This window comes from Amblyomma mixtum, unplaced genomic scaffold (assembly GCF_055824585.1).
Source record: "Amblyomma mixtum isolate Tamu unplaced genomic scaffold, ASM5582458v1 scaffold_134, whole genome shotgun sequence".
NCBI lineage: Eukaryota > Metazoa > Arthropoda > Arachnida > Ixodida > Ixodidae > Amblyomma > Amblyomma mixtum.
The window spans coordinates 10,001-27,500 of NW_028317667.1; the positions used below are offsets into that span (position 1 = coordinate 10,001).

Here is a 17,500-nt window from a genome sequence, read left to right on the forward strand (position 1 = left end):
CACCCCGGAGACCGCGTCCGCGCACTGGCAGCCGGAACAGCCCCCCGAGAGGAGCCGTTTACCCGACGCCGCCAGCTCGGCAGTCGTCCGGAGACTGAATCCCACCGCTTTCGAGCTTCGAGGGCCCACCCGTTTTACTCTAAGCGGTTTCACGTACTCTTGAACTCTCTCTTCAAAGTTCTTTTCAACTTTCCCTCACGGTACTTGTTGACTATCGGTCTCTCGGTCGTATTTAGCCTTAGATGGAGTTTACCACCCACTTAGGGCTGCACTCTCAAGCAACCCGACTCACGGGAGGCTTCGTCCCGGGCGCGCAACGGCGGAGACGGGCCTGGCACCCACTCTGGGACAAGCCCCTGTCAGGGGGACTTGCACCGTCGCAAACTCCCGGGAACGTTGCCTCCCATACACCACATTTCCCGACCGCCTGCAAGGACGGGGGATTCGGTGCTGGGCTAGGTCCCGTTTCGCTCGCAGCTACTCGGGGAATCCCTGTTGGTTTCTTTTCCTCCGCTTAGTGATATGCTTAAATTCAGCGGGTTGTCTCGCCTGATCTGAGGTCGACACAGATATGCATTTTCTCGCGTTCGATTCCGGCGCGGTCGCGCGCGCGCGTCCTTCCCTCGTCTCCGGCCGGCACCTTCCGCCCATTCCCCGCTCTCAGTCGGCAGCACCCTCGGCGACTGCGAGCGAGACTGGAAGGCACCTCTGACCGGCGCTCGGGACGGCGCGCATTCGGTTGCGCGCGGAACACTGAACGCAGAGAGTGTGAACCCCCGACCGCCGCGGCCGAATAAATTCCCTGCCGCCTCTCTTTCCCTCGAGAGAACGACCTCGGCCTGGCGTAGGGGCATCGTCAGAGTTTTGCGTCGCCCCCGCCCCAACTGGAGTGGCCCAGTTTTTCTCGGGGCAGAGACTGCGAAGCACTTAGACCGACGGCGGACTGCGCTCGCAACGAGATCGCGTCCGTTCGACCCGTACTCGACTTCGCGCCCACTCGAGGAGGCGGTCCCTTTCCGCACAGGGTCCGGGGGACCCCTTCGTTGCCGCGCACACGGCGCGCCTCTGCGCTTTGCCGAACTGTGCTGCGCACACCGCGCTCGCGCCCGTCACCTCCCTGCACCCCGCGCGAGGTATCCCTTTTTCTCGCGCGGGCGTGCCCGGAACAGGGCGTTCCCGTCTCTGCGCTTCTCGCAGCAGTTCGGCTACTTCTCCGCGGGCCAGCAGGCAGCGCTTCGCCGCCCGTCCAAACAGCCTCGTCTCCCGTCGGACCGCTCTTTCCCTGCAGGTAATCCCTTCCTGCGGCGGTCGCTTTCTGAGGCGTGACGCTCTACGGCTAGCAGCCGCCGGCCCGCGTTACGTCAGCGCAGGGCGACCCGACTCTGCCGCTTTGCGCGCGGCTGAAGGGTTCGACCCGCTCTCCTCCTCATTCGCAAAGTCTTTCGAGGGATCTTCGGCGTTCCGTACAGAGCCGTCCTCTTTGCCGACACGGTCAAAACGAGTCGCCGGCCGCGCCATCCCCGGGCGCCGGCGCCTCTCTTGATATATGATCCGACCCTCAGACAGACGAACCCAAGGGAAGACCCAAGGGCGCAATGTGCGTTCGAAGAATCAGTGCTCAGTGTGTCCTGCAATTCACACCAAGTCTCGCAGCTGGCTGCGTTCTTCATCGACCCGAGAACCGAGTGATCCACCGCTTAGAGTCGTGCGTTTGGTTTGTTCAAATCCGTACAGTACAACCAGGGTTTTAGGCACCGGGCTTTTCCCCTGGTCTCCAGTCGCAGTTTCGACCGACGTCTTTCGCGCCTCGCAGCCGTCCGTTCGGCATGCTGCGCGTGCCTCAAAGCCAAAGCGAGCAAAGTCTCTCGAAGCTTTTGTGCGATAATGGCTTGCGCGTCACTAATAGGATGACGAGGCATTTGGCAACCACTAAGGCAGAAGTGCTGAGCCGACGCGTGACGCTCCAATTCCGGTCTTCATCAGAGGTGGGTCTTCTTGTGCCTTCTTGGGCACGCCCGCTCCGCCCGCACGGGCCTGACCGCAGAACACCTCGAAGCACCGGCGTTTGCTAGAAATATACATTCTTGGAGCTCTGTGCCACCGTCCTCACGCACCTTTCTGCGATCTGCAGCGACGCTACCCCCGGACTCCAGCAGCGGTTTTTTTTGTTGCTGTTCACACTCAACTGCTGTTCACATCTTTCAAGGCGAGTCATCACCGCCTACCGCTGCTGCACCCTTTTGTAGGGGAGGGGGTTTTCCCAACGCCCCCCGGTCCGGTCGCCCCCGGGTGCGCCATCGTGCTGCTCCCTACTCGACCATTTCGCCACATCATTGCTTCGCAAGGAGACAGGCACCGCCTAGCCGTGGCTACGCAGCGCGTACTTGGAACAAGCCGCAAAGCGGACGTTCATCAGTCTACTCCCGCAATAGGAGCCCACCGGCCACAGTGCCATGGACGGCGTTTCGGTAGCGCACCGACAGACTACTCGAAGGCTGGGAAGGACGAAGCAGCAAGAGAACCCGGCTGCCGCGAATGCGTTCAAAGTGCGGGATTATAATCCCTCGTCCTTTTCGGTCCCGGTGCCTCCTTTCGCGCCGTCGGCGCGGCGTCAGACTCCGCGCCCGCAGTGCGAGACCTTTCGCGCGCGGCCGTTCCCTGGGCCGCGCGCGTCCCGCCGCGTGCGCGTCGCGCAGAAGCGCAGTTTCCCAGCCAGCGAGCCGCGGTTCCTCTCGTACTTCGCAGCAGCCGCCGCCGTTCCCTTGGCAGCGGGCAGGCCTTTCCCTCGGCCCGCCTACCGACTGGTGGTCGCAACACGACAAAGCCAGCGAGCCGCGGTTCCTCTCGTACTTCGCAGCAGCCGCCGCCGTTCCCTTGGCAGCGGGCAGGCCTTTCCCTCGGCCCGCCTACCGACTCGTGGTCGCAACACGACAAAGCCAGCGAGCAGCGTTTCCTTTCGTACTTCGCAGCAGCCGCCGCCGTTCCCTTGGCAGCGGGCAGGCCTTTCCCTCGGCCCGCCTACCGACTCGTGGTCGCAACACGACAAAGCCAGCGAGCAGCGTTTCCTTTCGTACTTCGCAGCAGCCGCCGCCGTTCCCTTGGCAGCGGGCAGGCCTTTCCCTCGGCCCGCCTACCGACTCGTGGTCGCAACACGACAAAGCCAGCGAGCAGCGTTTCCTTTCGTACTTCGCAGCAGCCGCCGCCGTTCCCTTGGCAGCGGGCAGGCCTTTCCCTCGGCCTGCCTACCGGCTCTGTTTGCGCCTCTTCGACGGTTGTCGACAACCGAAAGCCCACCATGAGTGGTGCGTTACGCCGTTCAAACCTGCGGATACAGCCCGTCCGACTTTCCCTTGGTGACGGAGCTCCGCTGGGCGCAACAGTTTGTGCAGAGAAGCGGCTTCAGAATCTCGCAACTCCGCGGTTGAGGCCTTCCCCCGCTTATAAGTGGGGGCGGCGCCGGGTGTGACAAGCACAATCCGGTAATGATCCTTCCGCAGGTTCACCTACGGAAACCTTGTTACGACTTTTACTTCCTCTAAATGATCAAGTTTGGTCATCTTTCCAACAGACCGGCGCAACCGAAAGGCCGCGCCGGACATCGGTCCGAAGACCTCACTAAATCATTCAATCGGTAGTAGCGACGGGCGGTGTGTACAAAGGGCAGGGACGTAATCAACGCGAGCTTATGACTCGCGCTTACTGGGAATTCCTCGTTCAAGGGGAACAATTGCAAGCCCCTATCCCAATCACGAAAGAAGTTCCACGGGTTACCCAGTCTTTTCAGACAGGGATAAAGACACGCTGCTTCCTTCAGTGTAGCGCGCGTGCGGCCCCGGACATCTAAGGGCATCACAGACCTGTTATTGCTCTGTTTCGTGCGGCTAGGAGCCGCTTGTCCCTCTAAGAAGGTTGTAAGGTGCTGGGAACCCCGCACCTATTTAATAGGCTAGAGTCTCGTTCGTTATCGGAATTAACCAGACAAATCGCTCCACCAACTAAGAACGGCCATGCACCACCATCCACCGAATCAAGAAAGAGCTCTCAATCTGTCAATCCTCCCAGTGTCCGGGCCGGGTAAGTTTTCCCGTGTTGAGTCAAATTAAGCCGCAGGCTCCACTCCTGGTGGTGCCCTTCCGTCAATTCCTTTAAGTTTCAGCTTTGCAACCATACTTCCCCCGGAACCCAAATACTTTGGTTTCCCGGAAGCTGCCCGCCGAGTCATTTGAGTAACTCAGGCGGATCGCTGGTTGGCATCGTTTATGGTCAGAACTAGGGCGGTATCTGATCGCCTTCGAACCTCTGACTTTCGTTCTTGATCAAAGAAAACATTCTTGGCAAATGCTTTCGCAGTAGTTTGTCTTGCGACGGTCCAAGAATTTCACCTCTAGCGCCGCAATACGAATGCCCCCGTCTGTCCCTCTTAATCATTACCCCGTATTCCAAAAACCAACAGAACAGAAACGGGGTCTTGTTCTATTATTCCATGCAAGTTTATTCAGGCGACTCGCCTGCGTTGAGCACTCTAATTTTTTCAAAGTAAAAGCGCAGGCCACCTCGAGACGCACCAATGAAGGGCACCAAGAGAGGACCGGCATGATGTTCAGTCCGAGCCGTCGCATCGGGTAGATGCACTACTCGTCTGGAACTGAGATCCAACTACGAGCTTTTTAACCGCAGCAGCTTTAGTATACGCTATTGGAGCTGGAATTACCGCGGCTGCTGGCACCAGACTTGCCCTCCAATTGATCCTCGTTAAAGGATTTAGAGTGTACTCATTTCAATTACGGGGCCTCAAAAGAGTCCCGTATTGTTATTTTTCGTCACTACCTCCCCGTGCCGGGAGTGGGTAATTTGCGCGCCTGCTGCCTTCCTTGGATGTGGTAGCCGTTTCTCAGGCTCCCTCTCCGGAATCGAACCCTGATTCTCCGTTACCCGTAACAACCATGGTAGGCAAGTAACCTACCATCGAAAGTTGATAAGGCAGACACTTGAAAGAAACGTCGCCGGCTCATGGCCATGCGATCAGCACAAAGTTATCCAGAGTCACCACAGAGTACGGGCAGAGCCCGATGGGTCTTGGTCTAATAAAAGCGCCCGTCAGCCAAAGGCCTTCAGGCTCAATGCATGTATTAGCTCTAGAATTGCCACAGTTGTCCAAGTAGAAAGAAACGATCTAAGGAACCATAACTGATTTAATGAGCCATTCGCGGTTTCGCCTTATTTCGGCATGTACTTAGACATGCATGGCTTAATCTTTGAGACAAGCATATGATTACTGGCAGGATCAACCAGGTATGATGCATAGGCATTCCCTTTTCGCCCCAGAAGGGTGCCTCGTCGCCGCCGATAGGGCCGCCATAAACCCCCAGCGCGCGACGCATCTTTTTCGCGGCAGCTTGCGCTGCCCGTGCATCGTTCGAGCTCGCTGCGGCATCCGACCCGTAGGTACGGCAATCGCCACGCGGCAAGAGAGCACGTGTGCCTTTAGGCAAAGCATTTGTAACGCGCCCACCAGTGCGCACATCGGCCTCTAGGGCCGCAGCATTAGGCAACTGGACGGCGCTTGCTGCGTAGCCGAGACGGCCAAGCCGCCAGACGACGGGACACGCCCGCGTCTTCGGCGCGCTCGCACGGAATCGAGTCCGGGTAGCACGGAACACACCTCGTAAAACGTGGAAACAGCGTCGTCCGACAACCAGCCCCTATCGCAGACGCGGATGAGGCTGCAGACGAATGCCGTGGGGTCCGAGGGACGGGGACACGCTGGGCACGAGGCCGCATATCAGACCCGGTCACGGCGCGCACACGCGGGCGCGCGCCGCCGACTGCTCCACTGGGACCCCCATATAATAGCAGCGATAAGTACCCAGACCTCCGTGGGTGAGTAAATCGCCGTACTCGTGCCACTTTCGCCGCAAGGGCCGCACAAATCGTGCGCGCTTTGCCGCGGCATCACAACGCCGCGCTTCCGCGGCGCCCCGCACGAGCCGTACTCGTGGACATAGCCGTCGGGCGAACCGCCGTACTCGAGGCGCGTTCGCCGCAAGAGCCGCTCAAATCGTGCGCGCTTTCCTGCGGCATCGCACGAAAGCGCTGCCCCGGCGCCCCGCACGAGCCGTACTCGTGGACATTGTCATCGGGCGAACCGCCGTACTCGAGGCGCGTTGGCGGCAAGACCCCCACAAATCGTGCGCGCTTTGCTGCGGCATCGCACAAAAGCGCATCCCCGGCGCCCCGCACGAGCCGTACTCGTGGACATAGCCGTCGGGCGAAGCGCCGTACTCGAGGCGCGTTCGCCGCAAGAGCCGCTCAAATCGTGCGCGCTTTCCTGCGGCATCGCACGAAAGCGCTGCCCCGGCGCCCCGCACGAGCCGTACTCGTGGACATGGTCATCGGGCGAACCGCCGTACTCGAGGCGCGTTCGCCGCAAGAGCCGCTCAAATCGTGCGCGCTTTCCTGCGGCATCGCACGAAAGCGCTGCCCCGGCGCCCCGCACGAGCCGTACTCGTGGACATGGTCATCGGGCGAACCGCCGTACTCGAGGCGCGTTCGCCGCAAGAGCCGCTCAAATCGTGCACGCTTTCCTGCGGCATCGCACGAAAGCGCTGCCCCGGCGCCCCGCACGAGCCGTACTCGTGGACATAGCCGTCGGGCGAACCGCCGTACTCGAGGCGCGTTCGCCGCAAGAGCCGCTCAAAACGTGCGCGCTTTCCTGCGGCATCGCACAAAAGCGCTTCCCCGGCGCCCCGCACGAGCCGTACTCGTGGACATTGTCATCGGGCCAACCGCCGTACTCGAGGCGCGTTGGCGGCAAGAGCCCCTCAAATCGAGCGCGCTTTGCTGCGGCATCGCAAAAAAGCACTTCCGCGGCGCCCCGCACGAGCCGTACTCGTGGACATTGTCATCGGGCGAACCGCCGTACTCGAGGAGCGTTCGCCGCAAAAGCCACTCAAATCGTGCGCGCTTTGCTGCGGCATCGCACAACCGCGCTTCCGCGGCGCCCCGCACGAGCCGTACTCGTGGACATAGCCGTCGGGCGAGCCGCCGTACTCGAGGCGCGTTCGCCGCAAAACTCGCATAAATAATGCACAAACTCATGAAAATCACATCTGCCGAGGCCGCCTAAAGCCCGAATTCACCTCCCGGGCGTCGAGAGGTCCGTTTCGGACTTTGCTGACAAAGCGGACGCTTTACTGTTTCGCGTCTGCCTAGGCGGTATGCCCCCTTATATATGCAGCGATAAGTACCCAGACCCCCGCGGGTCATAAGCGCGTCTACCGGAGCGGGCTTCAAACGAACGTAACTCTGCCTTCCGTTGCGCGAAAGGGACGGGAAAGGTCTCAAAATATTCGCCTTTCTCAGCCCCACACGCGGAACTAAAAATTGAGCGGCTGCGCCCACGGGAACGGCCGTGAACATTCGAAAAGGCGGCCCCTTGCGAACCTGGTCAATCACCCGCTGCTCCGGCTACAGTGGAAGCAGCGGGTCGAGGAGGACTGCACAAGATGGGCGGCAGCGCGGCCGACACGTGGCGTAAATTTCGTCTCGTTCCGCCAGGTGAAAGTGCCTTTAAATATTCGAAAACCGTTTACCGCGTCCGCCGGGGAGGCAACCGCGTCTGCCTAGGCGGGACCGCGTCTGCCTAGGCGAGCTTCAAACGAGCGTAACTCTCACTTGCGTTGCGCGAAAGGGACGAGAAAGGTCTCAAAATGCTCGCCTTTCTCAGCCCCACACGCGGATCTAAAAATGGAGCGGATTCGTCCACGGGAACGGCCGCGAAGATTAGAAAAGGCGGCCCCTTGCGAGCCTGGTCAATCACCTGCTGCTCCGGCTACAGTGCAAGCAGCGAGTCCGCGATAACTGCACAAGATGCGCGCCGGCGCGGCCGAACCGTGGCGTAAATTTCGTCGCGCTCCGCCAGTTCAAAGTGCCTTTAAAAATTCGAAGACAATTTACCGCGTCTGCCTAGGCGGGACCGCGTCTGCCTAGGCGAGCTTCAAACGAGCGCAACTCTCACTTGCGTTGCGCGAAACGGACGGGAAAGGTCTCAAAATGTTCGCCTTTCTCAGCCCAACGCGCGCAACTAGAAATTGAGCGGCTGCGCTCAAGGCAACGGCCGCGAGAATTCGAAAAGGCGGCCCCTTGCGATACTGGTCAATCGCCCGCTGCTCCGGCTGCAGTGGACGCAGCGGGTCGGCGATGACTGCACAAGATGCGCGCCGGCGCGGCCGAACCGTGGCGTAAATTTCGTCGCGCTCCGCCAGTTCAAAGTGCCTTTAAAAATTCGAAGACCGTTTACCGCGTCCGCCGGGGAGGCAACCGCGTCTGCCTAGGCGGGACCGCGTCTGCCTAGGCGAGCTTCAAACGAGCGTAACTCTCACTTGCGTTGCGCGAAACGGACGGGAAAGGTCTCAAAATGTTCGCCTTTCTCAGCCCAACGCGCGGAACTAAAAATGGAGCGGATTCGCCCACGGGAACGGCCGCGAAGATTAGAAAAGGCGGCCCCTTGCGATACTGGTCAATCGCCCGCTGCTCCGGCTACAGTGCAAGCAGCGAGTCCGCGATGACAGCACAAGATGCGCGCCGGCGCGGCCGAACCGTGGCGTAAATTTGGTCGCGCTCCGCCAGTTCAAAGTGCCTTTAAAAACTCGAAGACCATTTACCGCGTCCGCCGGGGAGGCAACCGCGTCTGCCTAGGCGAGCTTCAAACGAGCGTAACTCTCACTTGCGTTGGGCGAAAGGGACGGGAAAGGTCTCAAAATGTTCGCCTTTCTCAGCCCCACACGCGGATCTAAAAATGGAGCGGATTCGCCCACGGGAACGGCCGCGAAGATTAGAAAAGGCGGCCCCTTGCGAGACTGCTCAATCGCCCGCTGCTCCGGCTACAGTGCAAGCAGCGGGTCGGCGATGACTGCACAAGATGCGCGCCGGCGCGGCCGAACCGTGGCGTAAATTTGGTCGCGCTCCGCCAGTTCAAAGTGCCTTTAAAAACTCGAAGACCGTTTACCGCGTCCGCCGGGGAGGCAACCGCGTCTGCCTAGGCGGGACCGCGTCTGCCTAGGCGAGCTTCAAACGAGCGTAACTCTCACTTGCGTTGCGCGAAAGGGACGGGAAAGGTCTCAAAATATTCGCCTCTCTCAGCCCAACACGCGGAACTAAAAATTGAGCGGCTGCGCCCACGGGAACAGCCGCGAAGATTAGAAAAGGCGGCCCCTTGCGAGCCTGGTCAATCGCCCGCTGCTCCGGCTGCAGTGGAAGCAGCGAGTCGGCGATGACTGCACAAGATGCGCGCCGGCGCGGCCGAACCGTGGCGTAAATTTCGTCGCGCTCCGCCAGTTCAAAGTGCCTTTAAAAATTCGAAGACCGTTTACCGCGTCCGCCGGGGAGGCAACCGCGTCTGCCTAGGCGGGACCGCGTCTGCCTAGGCGAGCTTCAAACGAGCGTAACTCTCACTTGCGTTGCGCGAAAGGGACGAGAAAGGTCTCAAAATGTTCGCCTTTCTCAGCCCAACGCGCGGAACTAAAAATGGAGCGGATTCGCCCACGGCAGCGGCCGCGAAGATTAGAAAAGGCGGCCCCTTGCGAGCCTGGTCAATCACCCGCTGCTCCGGCTACAGTGCAAGCAGCGAGTCCGCGATGACAGCACAAGATGCGCGCCGGCGCGGCCGAACCGTGGCGTAAATTTGGTCGCGCTCCGCCAGTTCAAAGTGCCTTTAAAAACTCGAAGACCATTTACCGCGTCCGCCGGGGAGGCAACCGCGTCTGCCTAGGCGGGACCGCGTCTGCCTAGGCGAGCTTCAAACGAGCGTAACTCTCACTTGCGTTGCGCGAAAGGGACGGGAAAGGCCTCAAAATGTTCGCCTTTCTCAGCCCCACACGCGGATCTAAAAATGGAGCGGATTCGCCCACGGGAACGGCCGCGAAGATTAGAAAAGGCGGCCCCTTGCGAGCCTGGTCAATCACCTGCTGCTCCGGCTACAGTGCAAGCAGCGAGTCCGCGATAACTGCACAAGATGCGCGCCGGCGCGGCCGAACCGTGGCGTAAATTTCGTCGCGCTCCGCCAGTTCAAAGTGCCTTTAAAAATTCGAAGACCATTTACCGCGTCCGCCGGGGAGGCAACCGCGTCTGCCTAGGCGGGACCGCGTCTGCCTAGGCGAGCTTCAAACGAGCGTAACTCTCACTTGCGTTGCGCGAAAGGGACGGGAAAGGTCTCAAAATGTTCGCCTTTCTCGGCCCCACACGCGGATCTAAAAATGGAGCGGATTCGCCCACGGGAACGGCCGCGAAGATTAGAAAAGGCGGCCCCTTGCGAGCCTGGTCAATCACGTGCTGCTCCGGCTACAGTGCAAGCAGCGAGTCCGCGATAACTGCACAAGATGCGCGCCGGCGCGGCCGAACCGTGGCGTAAATTTCGTCGCGCTCCGCCAGTTCAAAGTGCCTTTAAAAATTCGAAGACCATTTACCGCGTCTGCCTAGGCGGGACCGCGTCTGCCTAGGCGAGCTTCAAACGAGCGTAACTCTCACTTGCGTTGCGCGAAAGGGACGGGAAAGGTCTCAAAATGTTCGCCTTTCTCGGCCCCACACGCGGATCTAAAAATGGAGCGGATTCGCCCACGGGAACGGCCGCGAAGATTAGAAAAGGCGGCCCCTTGCGAGCCTGGTCAATCACGTGCTGCTCCGGCTACAGTGCAAGCAGCGAGTCCGCGATAACTGCACAAGATGCGCGCCGGCGCGGCCGAACCGTGGCGTAAATTTCGTCGCGCTCCGCCAGTTCAAAGTGCCTTTAAAAATTCGAAGACCATTTACCGCGTCTGCCTAGGCGGGACCGCGTCTGCCTAGGCGAGCTTCAAACGAGCGTAACTCTCACTTGCGTTGCGCGAAAGGGACGGGAAAGGTCTCAAAATGTTCGCCTTTCTCGGCCCCACACGCGGATCTAAAAATGGAGCGGATTCGCCCACGGGAACGGCCGCGAAGATTAGAAAAGGCGGCCCCTTGCGAGCCTGGTCAATCACCTGCTGCTCCGGCTACAGTGCAAGCAGCGAGTCCGCGATAACTGCACAAGATGCGCGCCTGCGCGGCCGAACCGTGGCGTAAATTTCGTCGCGTTCCGCCAGTTCAAAGTGCCTTTAAAAATTCGAAGACCATTTACCGCGTCTGCCTAGGCGGGACCGCGTCTGCCTAGGCGAGCTTCAAACGAGCGTAACTCTCACTTGCGTTGCGCGAAAGGGACGGGAAAGGTCTCAAAATGTTCGCCTTTCTCAGCCCCACACGCGGAACTAAAAATTGAGCGGCTGCGCCCACGGGAACCGCCGCGAAGATTAGAAAAGGCGGCCCCTTGCGAGCCTGGTCAATCACCTGCTGCTCCGGCTACAGTGCAAGCAGCGAGTCCGCGATAACTGCACAAGATGCGCGCCTGCGCGGCCGAACCGTGGCGTAAATTTGGTCGCGCTCCGCCAGTTCAAAGTGCCTTTAAAAACTCGAAGACCGTTTACCGCGTCCGCCGGGGAGGCAACCGCGTCTGCCTAGGCGGGACCGCGTCTGCCTAGGCGAGCTTCAAACGAGCGTAACTCTCACTTGCGTTGCGCGAAAGGGACGGGAAAGGTCTCAAAATGTTCGCCTCTCTCAGCCCAACGCGCGGAACTAGAAATTGAGCGGCTGCGCCCACGGGAACCGCCGCGAAGACTAGAAAAGGCGGCCCCTTGCGAGCCTGGTCAATCACCTGCTGCTCCGGCTACAGTGCAAGCAGCGAGTCCGCGATAACTGCACAAGATGCGCGCCGGCGCGGCCGAACCGTGGCGTAAATTTCGTCGCGCTCCGCCAGTTCAAAGTGCCTTTAAAAATTCGAAGACCATTTACCGCGTCTGCCTAGGCGGGACCGCGTCTGCCTAGGCGAGCTTCAAACGAGCGTAACTCTCACTCGCGTTGCGCGAAAGGGACGAGAAAGGTCTCAAAATGTTCGCCTTTCTCAGCCCCACACGCGGATCTAAAAATGGAGCGGATTCGCCCACGGGAACGGCCGCGAAGATTACAAAAGGCGGCCCCTTGCGAGCCTGGTCAATCGCCCGCTGCTCCGGCTGCATTGGAAGCAGCGAGTCGGCGATGACTGCACAAGATGCGTCGCGGTGCGGCCGACACGTGGCGTAAATTTCGTCGCGTTCCGCCAGTTAAAAGTGCCCTTAAAAGTTCGAAGACCGTTCACCGCGTCCGCCGGGGAGGCAACCGCGTCTGCCTAGGCGGGACCGCGTCTGCCTAGGCGAGCTTCAAACGAGCGTAACTCTGCCTTGCGTTGCGCGAAAGGGACGGGAGAGGTCTCAAAATGTTCGCCCTTCTCAGCCCAACGCGCGCAACTAAAAACTGAGCGGCTGCGCTCAAGGCGACGGCCGCGAGAATTCGAAAAGGCGGCCCCTTGCGAGACTGGTCAATCACCCGCTGCTCCGGCTACATTGGAAGCAGCGGGTCGGGGATGACTGCACAAGATGCGCGCCGGCGCGGCCGACGCGTGGCGTAAATTTCGTCGCGTTCCGCCAGGTAAAAGTGCCTCTAAAAACTCGAAGACCATTTACCGCGTTCGCCGGGGAGGGAACCGCGTCTGCCTAGGCGGGACCGCGTCTGCCTAGGCGAGACTGTTGAATCGCCCCTATCTCGAGCGAGAATGGCAGGAAAACGACGGGACCGGTGGCAAAAGATTCGCCTGCACACTGACTTCAAATTCGTAGGCTTGAGACATAGGGGCCGGCCGTGAAAAGTTTGAAATGGTCAAAGTCTCCCTGTCGCGAGCGGTTAATCGCCCGCTGCTCCGACCGCAATGTGATGATCGAAAAAGATGCGCCGCAGCGCGGCCGACGCGGCGCTGTAAAATTCGTCGTGCTCCGCCAAAGAAAAGGACCTTTAAAAATTCGAAAACCCCGTACCGCGTCTGCCTAGGCGATACCGTTCAATCGCACGTATCTCGGCCCAGACTGGCAGCAAAGTGACGAGATTGGTAACAAAAGATTCGCCTTTGAACGCCCTACACAGGGAAGGCAAAGTCGCAAACGACTTTCGTCCCGCGTCGGCCGGGGCGAACGCGCCCGAACGGCAAAGTCCGAATAAAGCGACCCCGTCTACCGGGGCAGACGCGCCCGAACGGCAAAGTCCGAAAGAGGCGACCCCGTCTACCGGGGCAGACGCGCCCGAACGGCAAAGTCCGAAAGAGGCGACCCCGTCTACCGGGGCAGACGCGCCCGAACGGCAAAGTCCGAATAAAGCGACCCCGTCTACCGGGGCAGACGCGCCCGAACGGCAAAGTCCGAATAAAGCGACCCCGTCTACCGGGGCAGACGCGCCCGAACGGCAAAGTCCGAATAAAGCGACCCCGTCTACCGGGGCAGACGCGCCGGAACGGCAAAGTCCGAAAGAGGCAACCCCGTCTACCGGGGCAGACGCGCCCGAACGGCAAAGTCCGAATAAAGCGACCCCGTCTACCGGGCCAGACGCGCCCGAACGGCAAAGTCCGAATAAAGCGACCCCGTCTACCGGGGCAGACGCGCCCGAACGGCAAAGTCCGAATAAAGCGACCCCGTCTACCGGGGCAGACGCGCCGGAACGGCAAAGTCCGAATAAAGCGACCCCGTCTACCGGGCCAGACGCGCCCGAACGGCAAAGTCCGAAAGAGGCGACCCCGTCTACCGGGGCAGACGCGCCCGAACGGCAAAGTCCGAAAGAGGCGACCCCGTCTACCGGGGCAGACGCGCCCGAACGGCAAAGTCCGAATAAAGCGACCCCGTCTACCGGGGCAGACGCGCCCGAACGGCAAAGTCCGAATAAAGCGACCCCGTCTACCGGGGCAGACGCGCCGGAACGGCAAAGTCCGAAAGAGGCAACCCCGTCTACCGGGGCAGACGCGCCCGAACGGCAAAGTCCGAATAAAGCGACCCCGTCTACCGGGCCAGACGCGCCCGAACGGCAAAGTCCGAATAAAGCGACCCCGTCTACCGGGGCAGACGCGCCCGAACGGCAAAGTCCGAATAAAGCGACCCCGTCTACCGGGGCAGACGCGCCGGAACGGCAAAGTCCGAAAGAGGCAACCCCGTCTACCGGGGCAGACGCGCCCGAACGGCAAAGTCCGAATAAAGCGACCCCGTCTACCGGGCCAGACGCGCCCGAACGGCAAAGTCCGAAAGAGGCGACCCCGTCTACCGGGGCAGACGCGCCCGAACGGCAAAGTCCGAAAGAGGCGACCCCGTCTACCGGGGCAGACGCGCCCGAACGGCAAAGTCCGAATAAAGCGACCCCGTCTACCGGGGCAGACGCGCCCGAACGGCAAAGTCCGAATAAAGCGACCCCGTCTACCGGGGCAGACGCGCCCGAACGGCAAAGTCCGAATAAAGCGACCCCGTCTACCGGGGCAGACGCGCCGGAACGGCAAAGTCCGAAAGAGGCAACCCCGTCTACCGGGGCAGACGCGCCCGAACGGCAAAGTCCGAATAAAGCGACCCCGTCTACCGGGCCAGACGCGCCCGAACGGCAAAGTCCGAAAGAGGCGACCCCGTCTACCGGGGCAGACGCGCCCGAACGGCAAAGTCCGAAAGAGGCGACCCCGTCTACCGGGGCAGACGCGCCCGAACGGCAAAGTCCGAATAAAGCGACCCCGTCTACCGGGGCAGACGCGCCCGAACGGCAAAGTCCGAATAAAGCGACCCCGTCTACCGGGGCAGACGCGCCGGAACGGCAAAGTCCGAAAGAGGCAACCCCGTCTACCGGGGCAGACGCGCCCGAACGGCAAAGTCCGAATAAAGCGACCCCGTCTACCGGGGCAGACGCGCCCGAACGGCAAAGTCCGAATAAAGCGACCCCGTCTACCGGGCCAGACGCGCCCGAACGGCAAAGTCCGAAAGAGGCGACCCCGTCTACCGGGGCAGACGCGCCCGAACGGCAAAGTCCGAAAGAGGCGACCCCGTCTACCGGGGCAGACGCGCCGGAACGGCAAAGTCCGAAAGAGGCAACCCCGTCTACCGGGGCAGACGCGCCCGAACGGCAAAGTCCGAATAAAGCGACCCCGTCTACCGGGCCAGACGCGCCCGAACGGCAAAGTCCGAATAAAGCGACCCCGTCTACCGGGGCAGACGCGCCCGAACGGCAAAGTCCGAATAAAGCGACCCCGTCTACCGGGGCAGACGCGCCGGAACGGCAAAGTCCGAAAGAGGCAACCCCGTCTACCGGGGCAGACGCGCCCGAACGGCAAAGTCCGAATAAAGCGACCCCGTCTACCGGGCCAGACGCGCCCGAACGGCAAAGTCCGAAAGAGGCGACCCCGTCTACCGGGGCAGACGCGCCCGAACGGCAAAGTCCGAAAGAGGCGACCCCGTCTACCGGGGCAGACGCGCCCGAACGGCAAAGTCCGAATAAAGCGACCCCGTCTACCGGGGCAGACGCGCCCGAACGGCAAAGTCCGAATAAAGCGACCCCGTCTACCGGGGCAGACGCGCCGGAACGGCAAAGTCCGAAAGAGGCAACCCCGTCTACCGGGGCAGACGCGCCCGAACGGCAAAGTCCGAAAGAGGCGACCCCGTCTACCGGGGCAGACGCGCCCGAACGGCAAAGTCCGAAAGAGGCGACCCCGTCTACCGGGGCAGACGCGCCCGAACGGCAAAGTCCGAATAAAGCGACCCCGTCTACCGGGGCAGACGCGCCCGAACGGCAAAGTCCGAATAAAGCGACCCCGTCTACCGGGGCAGACGCGCCGGAACGGCAAAGTCCGAAAGAGGCAACCCCGTCTACCGGGGCAGACGCGCCGGAACGGCAAAGTCCGAAAGAGGCAACCCCGTCTACCGGGGCAGACGCGCCCGAACGGCAAAGTCCGAATAAAGCGACCCCGTCTACCGGGCCAGACGCGCCCGAACGGCAAAGTCCGAATAAAGCGACCCCGTCTACCGGGGCAGACGCGCCGGAACGGCAAAGTCCGAAAGAGGCAACCCCGTCTACCGGGGCAGACGCGCCCGAACGGCAAAATCCGAATAAAGCGACCCCGTCTACCGGGGCAGACGCGCCCGAACGGCAAAGTCCGAATAAAGCGACCCCGTCTACCGGGCCAGACGCGCCCGAACGGCAAAGTCTGAAAGAGGCGACCCCGTCTACCGGGGCAGACGCGCCCGAACGGCAAAGTCCGAAAGAGGCGACCCCGTCTACCGGGGCAGACGCGCCGGAACGGCAAAGTCCGAAAGAGGCAACCCCGTCTACCGGGGCAGACGCGCCCGAACGGCAAAGTCCGAATAAAGCGACCCCGTCTACCGGGCCAGACGCGCCCGAACGGCAAAGTCCGAATAAAGCGACCCCGTCTACCGGGGCAGACGCGCCCGAACGGCAAAGTCCGAATAAAGCGACCCCGTCTACCGGGGCAGACGCGCCGGAACGGCAAAGTCCGAAAGAGGCAACCCCGTCTACCGGGGCAGACGCGCCCGAACGGCAAAGTCCGAATAAAGCGACCCCGTCTACCGGGCCAGACGCGCCCGAACGGCAAAGTCCGAAAGAGGCGACCCCGTCTACCGGGGCAGACGCGCCCGAACGGCAAAGTCCGAAAGAGGCGACCCCGTCTACCGGGGCAGACGCGCCCGAACGGCAAAGTCCGAATAAAGCGACCCCGTCTACCGGGGCAGACGCGCCCGAACGGCAAAGTCCGAATAAAGCGACCCCGTCTACCGGGGCAGACGCGCCGGAACGGCAAAGTCCGAAAGAGGCAACCCCGTCTACCGGGGCAGACGCGCCCGAACGGCAAAGTCCGAATAAAGCGACCCCGTCTACCGGGGCAGACGCGCCCGAACGGCAAAGTCCGAAAGAGGCGACCCCGTCTACCGGGGCAGACGCGCCCGAACGGCAAAGTCCGAATAAAGCGACCCCGTCTACCGGGGCAGACGCGCCCGAACGGCAAAGTCCGAATAAAGCGACCCCGTCTACCGGGGCAGACGCGCCGGAACGGCAAAGTCCGAAAGAGGCAACCCCGTCTACCGGGGCAGACGCGCCGGAACGGCAAAGTCCGAAAGAGGCAACCCCGTCTACCGGGGCAGACGCGCCCGAACGGCAAAGTCCGAATAAAGCGACCCCGTCTACCGGGCCAGACGCGCCCGAACGGCAAAGTCCGAATAAAGCGACCCCGTCTACCGGGGCAGACGCGCCCGATCGGCAAAGTCCGAAAGAGAGACAACCCCGTCTACCGGGGCGGCAGGGCCGCGCCAAAGACCGCCAAACCGGCAGGGAGAAAAGGGGCAATTTCGCGGCGCTTAAGCGCCCGCGCAGCGGGCTCCCGGCGCGCGCGAAAAATTCGCGGCGCTTAAGCTCCGGCAGCGCGGCGCCAAGGAACGCCGCGCTCTCCGCTCACTCCTGTTCGACCTGGATGCTAAAAGAAAAAAAGTTTCCGGGGCGCGGCTGCCGCCGCGCCAATCTCTGGTCAAAACCGCGTCTACCGGGGCGAAAAAAAGGAAAAAAAAAAGAAAAAAAAAGGAAAAAAAAGAGAAACAGCCCCCTC

At 61.4% G+C, this 17,500-nt stretch overlaps 3 non-coding genes across 3 annotated transcripts in view; all 3 read right to left on the minus strand.

The window, feature by feature from the left end:
• The window catches only part of LOC149324823 (large subunit ribosomal RNA), a 3,941-nt gene extending 3,378 nt beyond the window's left edge, over positions 1–563 (minus strand). Inside the window, exon 1 of the ribosomal RNA XR_016286672.1 lies at positions 1–563. This exon is cut by the window's left edge and continues 3,378 nt beyond it. This is a non-coding gene — a ribosomal RNA (large subunit ribosomal RNA).
• Positions 564–1,552: 989 nt separating this feature from the next.
• LOC149324824 (5.8S ribosomal RNA) lies at positions 1,553–1,705 on the minus strand. The gene has a single exon (XR_016286671.1). It is a non-coding gene; the product is annotated as a 5.8S ribosomal RNA (ribosomal RNA).
• A 1,775-nt stretch (positions 1,706–3,480) lies between these two features.
• On the minus strand, positions 3,481–5,295 carry LOC149324825 (small subunit ribosomal RNA). The gene has a single exon (XR_016286674.1). It is a non-coding gene; the product is annotated as a small subunit ribosomal RNA (ribosomal RNA).
• Positions 5,296–17,500: the final 12,205 nt, after the last annotated feature.